Source organism: Myotis brandtii, unplaced genomic scaffold, assembly GCF_000412655.1.
Source record: "Myotis brandtii unplaced genomic scaffold, ASM41265v1 scaffold314, whole genome shotgun sequence".
Lineage (NCBI taxonomy): Eukaryota > Metazoa > Chordata > Mammalia > Chiroptera > Vespertilionidae > Myotis > Myotis brandtii.
In genome coordinates, this window is record NW_005362033.1 from 2,789,919 (window position 1) to 2,796,703 (window position 6,785).

General features: G+C 41.5%; 1 protein-coding gene across 13 annotated transcripts in view; it reads left to right on the plus strand.

Annotated features, from left to right (window-relative positions):
- Nucleotides 1-6,785, plus strand: part of SPECC1 (sperm antigen with calponin homology and coiled-coil domains 1) — a 229,979-nt gene that overhangs the window by 53,417 nt on the left and 169,777 nt on the right. The gene's annotated exons all lie outside the window — the stretch shown is intronic.

The window sequence follows — 6,785 nt, forward strand, 5'->3', positions numbered from 1 at the left end:
GACAGGAAGGGAAAGGGTTAGAGAGATAGAAACATCATTGATGAGAGGGAATTATCGATTGGCTGCCTCCTGCACGTCCCAACCTGGGGATCAAGCCCGCAACCCAGGCATGTGCCCTGAACGGGAATCGAACCGTGACCTCCTGGTTCACAGGTCAACGCTCAACCACTAAGCCACGCCGGCCGGGCCAGAAAAGGTTTTTTAACCATTATATTTGAGTCCAGAACATAGGAAACTTAAAACATGAAAGAACAGAGGAGTGACATCAGAGGCAATGAGAAAGGTTACTCTGGTCTCTTACTTTACTTTGAAGTTACAAGTTGAACAGCTATAATTCAATAAAGGATTCCCTGCTCATATACAAACACACCTGAGAGATCCTCACATTGAAACATCTGAAGGCAGGCGACTCAGAGGGAGCAGGTGGGGTGGGAAAGGAGAAGAGCAGAAACGGGTGCCACAGATGCAGCCCATCGCCCCCCGCAGGTCTCGGGAGAGGGAGGAATCAGGTTGCCATCTGCAGTCCAGAGGAGCAGAGATGCAGTGAGGTGAGCATGCCTAATGCAGTGGTTGGTATAGGCTGCACCTGAACCCAGTAACCTGGGCAGAGATGGTGTGGAGGTGCCGCCATGGTTGTATGGTGTCTGCCACTACAAGCAGAAAAACAAAGCCACGGAGCCAGGCTGGCTCCCCTCACCCTCCCTCCCAGACTAGCCGCAGGCCCCAGGAGGAGCTGTAGCCGCGATTGTTGAGCTACAGAGCATGTTATCTGCCGCCCTGAGAACTGGAGAGACAGAAACAGTTCCCCCTGAGCAGCAGGTGCACTCTGCAACTAATCGCAATGACAGGGGCGAAGACACGAAGCTGAGGCAGCTGAGGTCTAGCAGTCACCATTACTGGGAAGAGAACAAATCTACAAACACACCAATAGGCCTCTCCCAACTTGCCCACCCCCACCCATCTCTGCAGAGAACAGCACTGGGATTTCACAGGCCTGGAACCTGATCCCTGACGATGTTGCCCCATGGGTGCGGAACCCTGAAACTGAGGTGACCTGGCCACAGAGGAGAAGCTCAGCTTCCCAGGGAATAGAAGACATTTTCCACCATCTAGCAGAGATCCGACAAACCAAAGCAACGCAAGAGAAATTTAAAAATTTGTGCTTCAGTGTCACCTACTGGAGAACAAAAGAAAGACTTCTTATCAAGCTACTCTTTAAAAAAAAAAAAAGCAGAAGTTCTGGTCAAGATGGTGATGTAGGTAAATGTGGTACTTGAATCCTCTCACAACCACATCAAAATTACAACTACAGAACAACCATCATTCATAACTGCCTGCAATCTGGCTGAATGGACGTCCTACAACTAGGGATTTAAAGAAGAAGCCACATTGAGACTAGTAGGAGGGATGGAGATGCAGAACAGGCTGGTTCCACACCCACATGTGGTCTATAAAAATTCAGAAGGATATTTCAGCTGCAGAGGTTCCTCCTGAGAAACCAGGGGTCCTAGCCCCACAGCAGGCCAGGGTTCCAGTGCCAGGAAGAGAAGTCCCCATAACTTCTGGCTGTAAAAACCAGCAGGGATTGTGGCTGAGGGAGACAGAGGGCTTCTGGAGTTCTAGGCAGTTCCTCTTACAGGACCGGCACACGGACTTGGACTCACACTCTCTGAGCTCCAGTGCTGGGACAGCAGCTAGAAAGCTAACAGGGACATACAGGGAGGAACTGAATTGTCTTACATCAGGGCAAGAGCTCAGGGTGGCAGCTTTCTGTCAGACAAAAGTGCAGGCAGAGGCCATTGTTCCTTTTCAGAGACACCCCTCATCCTGGCGATTCCATGAGACCCAACCCCACCTTGCTTCCAGGCCCATCCAAAATGTTTCGAGTGGCTTTTCCATACAAATGGCCTGTCTTGGCTCATGTTTCAGACTTTTCTAAAATCTCTCAAACAAGCAGCAGCATCTGGCCTCAGTATGCCCTGTACTCTGGCTAAGTGGCCCCAGACCTGGTACTAGCAGCAGCCAGTGTTAGTTCACAACTTAGCCTCACCTGGGCACCTCCAAGCCCAACACAAGTAACAGCCATCAGCAGATCACTTTGTAACTCATGCCGGTGGCCCTGAACAGAGCATAGCTGCAGCTGAACTTGGCCTGTACCACCTGGGAGACCCCAGAGCCAGCACACCTGGTGGATAGCTTCAGACCACCACCCAACCACTTCCACAAGTGACGCACTCAAGGGACAGACTCAGCAGGCATCAGCACTCCGTTGAAGCAAGTCCTGCTCTGTGGGTAGTCCCCTGCACATTTAATCCTCCACAGTGGTCGGTGGTTACAGCCAGTCCTTGCAGCCAATCGAACTGGGGGTAAATCCCTTCCATTGATGGTCTAATAGCAACCAAGGCTCAACTATAATAGGAGGGAATACACAGCCCACACGGGGTGGGGGTCGCATCCAGAATACTCAGCTTAGGTGATTGGGAGAGCCTATGCCACTGGGCCCTACAGAGCACCTACTACATATGACCACTCTTCCAAGCTCAGGATACATAGCAGCTCTACCTAATACATAGAAACAAACACAGTAGGCTGCCAAGTGCGGAGACAAAGAAACATATCCCAAATGAAAGAATAGGACAAAACTCTAGAAAAAGAACTAAGCATAATGGAGACAAGCAGTCTACTAGATACAGAGTTCAAAACACTGGTTATAAGGATGCTCAATGAACTTAGTGAGAACTTCAACAGCGTTAAAAAGAACATGGAGACCATAAAAAAGAACCTGTCAAAATGAAGTATGCACTAACTAAAATGAAGAATAATTTACAGTGAATCAACAGTAGAATAGATGAAGCAGACAATCAAATCAGTGATTTGGAATACAAGGAAGCAAAAAACACCCAATCAGAATGTGTGAGCTCCCATAGACTGTCAGCTGATTTCTCAACAGAAACATTTCAGGCCAGAAGGGATTGGCAAGAAATATTGAAAGTGATCAAGCCCTAGCTGGTTTGGCTCAGCGGATAGAGCGTCGGCCTGCGGACTCAAGAGTCCCAGGTTCGATTCCGGTCAAGGGCATGTACCTGGGTTGCGGGCACATCCCCAGTAGGGGGCGTGCAAGAGGCAGCTGAATCGATGTTTCTCTCTCATCGATGTTTCTAACTCGCTATCCCTCCCCCTCTCCCTTCCTCTCTGTAAAAAAATCAATAAAATATATTTAAAAAAAAAGAAAGTGATCAAAAGCAAAGAACAGAAGAAATCTCCAGAAAAAGAACTAAATGAAATGGAAGCAAGCAAACTACTAGATATGGAGTTCTAAACAGTGGTTATAAGGGTGTTCAAGGTTCTTAATGAGAGCTTCAAGGGACTTGGTGAGAATTTTAAGGATCTTAGTGAGAATTTCAAGAACCTTAATGAGAACATCAAAGACATGAAAAAGAACCAGTCAGAAATTAAGCATACACTAACTGAAATAAAGAATAATTAAAGGGATTCAACAGTAGAGTAGAGAATTCTGAGAATCAATGATTTGGAATATGAGAAAGCAAAAGCACCCAAGCAGAAGAGAAAAAAGAATAAAAAAATATGAAGATAGTATAAGGAGCCTCTGGGACAACTTCAAGTGTACCATACTTCACATTATGGGGTGCCAGAAGAAGAAGAGAGAGAGAGAGCAAGATATTGAAAACCTATTTAAAGAAACATTGACAGAAAATTTCCTCTACTTGTGAAAGAAATAGACTTATAAGTCCAGGATTAGAGAGTCTCAAACAAGAGGATTCCAAAGAGTCTCACACCAAGACACATCATAATTAAAATGACAAAGGTTAAAGACAAAGAGAGAATCTTAAAAACAGCAAGAGAAAAGCAGTTAGGAAAAGGAGGAGGAGGAGGAGGAGGAGGAGGAAGAGGAGGAGGAGGAGAAAGATATGTGAACAATAAAATGGCAATAAGTACATATCTATCAACAACTGAATATAAAAATAAACAAGGAATCTAATTCATCATGAAACAGACTGATGAATCTCAGAGGGAAGGGGTGCAGGAAGAGATTAATCAAAGAATTTATATGCATTACCTATGGACACAGACAATAGGGTGGTGAAGGCCTGGGGTGGGACAGGGACTGGGTGGAGGGGAGCAGTGGGGGAATAAAGGGGAACATCTGTAATATTCTCAACAATAAAGATTTTTAAAAAAATAAAAAATAGGCCTGAAATTAAAAAGCATTAAATTAAAAAAAATAATAAGAAATAAATAAAAGAAAGGGATGAAAAGTAAGGACCTACAACCAAGATTACTCTATCCAGAAAAGCTATCATTTAGAATTGAAGGTCAGATAAAGAGCTTCCCAGACAAGAAAAATCTAAAGAAGTTCATCACCACCAAACTAAACTAGTATTATATGAAATGTTAAAAGGTCTTCTTTAAGAAGAAAAAATACACATGAACAATAAAAACATATCTCAACAATTGAATCTATAAAAATAAACAGACAAGCAGAACAGAAACAGACTCATGGATACAGAAAACATGTTTATGGTTTCCAGATGAGAGAGGGGTTGGGGATATGGATGAAAAAGGTGAAGGATTAACAAGTACAAATTGATTGTTAAAGAATAGTCATAAAGATGCAAAGTATAGCATAAGGCAGTGATGGCGAACCTTTTGAGCTCGGCATGTCAGCATTTTGAAAAACCCTAACTTAACTCTGGTGCCGTGTCACATATAGAAATTTTTTGATATTTGCAACCATAGTAAAACAAAGACTTATATTTTTGATATTTATTTTATATATTTAAATGCCATTTAACAAAGAAAAATCAACCAAAAAAATGAGTTCGTGTGTCGCCTCTGACACGCGTGTCATAGGTTCGCCATCACTGGCATAGGGAATATAGTCAATAATATTCTAAGAACTATGTATGGTGTCAGATGGGTGTGAGATTTATTGGAATGATCACTTAGTAAGTTATATAATGTCTAATCACTGTAGTGTACATTTGAAACGAATATAATATTGTATGTCAACTGTAATTGAAAAAAATCTTCTTTTTAAAGAAAGAAACTTTACTGTTCAGAATGTGCCTCCACAGAGTCAGCACTTAAACAGTGAGGGTGATGACACCAATACCACCCTTACCACCATAGCCCCTCACTGTCTCCCATTTCCGATGCCTAGGCAGAAAAGGAATTCATCAAATACTGTGAGTAATCAAGATAATGAGGCAGCTCAGAAAGAAAATGCAAAATCTCCCAGGAAATAAACTTAAAGAAATGGAAATATGTTATATAAATGACAGAGAATTCAATATTGCGGTTCTGAAAAAATTTACAAGATACAAAAAAATACAGGTAGACTGTTTAATGAAGTCAAATAAAATCAACCAACAAAGGGATTACTTTACACAAGAGAATGAAACTTTTAAAAAGAACCAAATGGAAATTCTATAGAAGAAGAGATAAAGAATGAACTAGCAAGCTTAGGAAATAGAGCTGACCAGGTGGAGCAAAAAATTAGTGATATCAAAGGTGGAAATATACAAATGACACAGGTAGAAGAAGAGAGACTTCAGGATAAAAATAAAAAGAAAGAAAGAACTCAATGAGAACTATCTGACTCCATCAGAAAGTGTAGTGTAAGAATAGTGGTTATACCAGAAGGCAGAGAGAAGGAGAAGGTAACAGAGGGCCTAGTCAAGTAAGTAGTTGATGAGAGCATCCCAAACCTGTGGGCAGAGCTGGATCCTTGAGTCCAAGAAGCAAGCAGAACACCCAATTATCCAAAAAGGCCATCTCTGAGGCACATTATTTGAAAACTGCCAAAAATTAATGGAGATGGAATAAATCTCAAGGCAGCCAGGGAAAAGATGAAGGAAATTCCATTTAGAGTATCATCAGTTTTTTTCAGCTGAAACCTTACAAGTTAAGAATCAAATATTCAAACCATTGAAAGAGAGAAATTACCAACTAAAAATATCTAGCAAACTTATCCTTTAAATCTGAAGGAGCAATAAAGACTTTTTCAGACATACAAAAGCGGAGGGAGTTTACCACCACAATATCTCTGTTACAAGAAATACCAAAGGGAGTGTTATACCTGAAACAAAAGACAAAAAGATACAAAACTATAAGTAAGATGGCTGACAGACAGAAGCTGGATATTGCAACCCTTATTCAGAATAGATTATGATACACTAAAATATAACATAAAGAAGGTAAGTCATTTTTAAAAGAGAGGAAATTAGCTACTGAAATTCAGAAATGAACTCATAGCATAAATAGGGATACTTTGTGACAACAAAAACATAAAAAAGAAAGAAGTAAAGATCTATATTTGTAAAGATAAGATGCATTCAGAAGAAAAAGGACTACTGTATACATGAAACTTTCTTTTGCATAAACCTAATGGTAACCATACACACACATACAAAAACCAGAACTGAGACACATACATTAAAAAAAGAGGAAACGGGAAAAATCATAGAATACCACCAAACCAAAACAACAGGTAGAAACACAAGGGGAGAGAACAATGGAAAGCCAGAGCTATCAGAAAACAAAAGATAAAATGGCTATAGGAAATTTCATATATCAGTAATCACTCTAAATGTAAATGGACTGAACTTAGCAATTAAAGGAACAGAGTAGCAGATTGGGTCACAAAACAAAACCCAACCATGTGCTGCCTTCAGGAGACACATCTCAGCTACAAGGACAAATATGAACTCAAAGTGAAAGGGTGGAAAATGGTTCTCTAAGCAAATGGCATCCAGAGAAGAGCA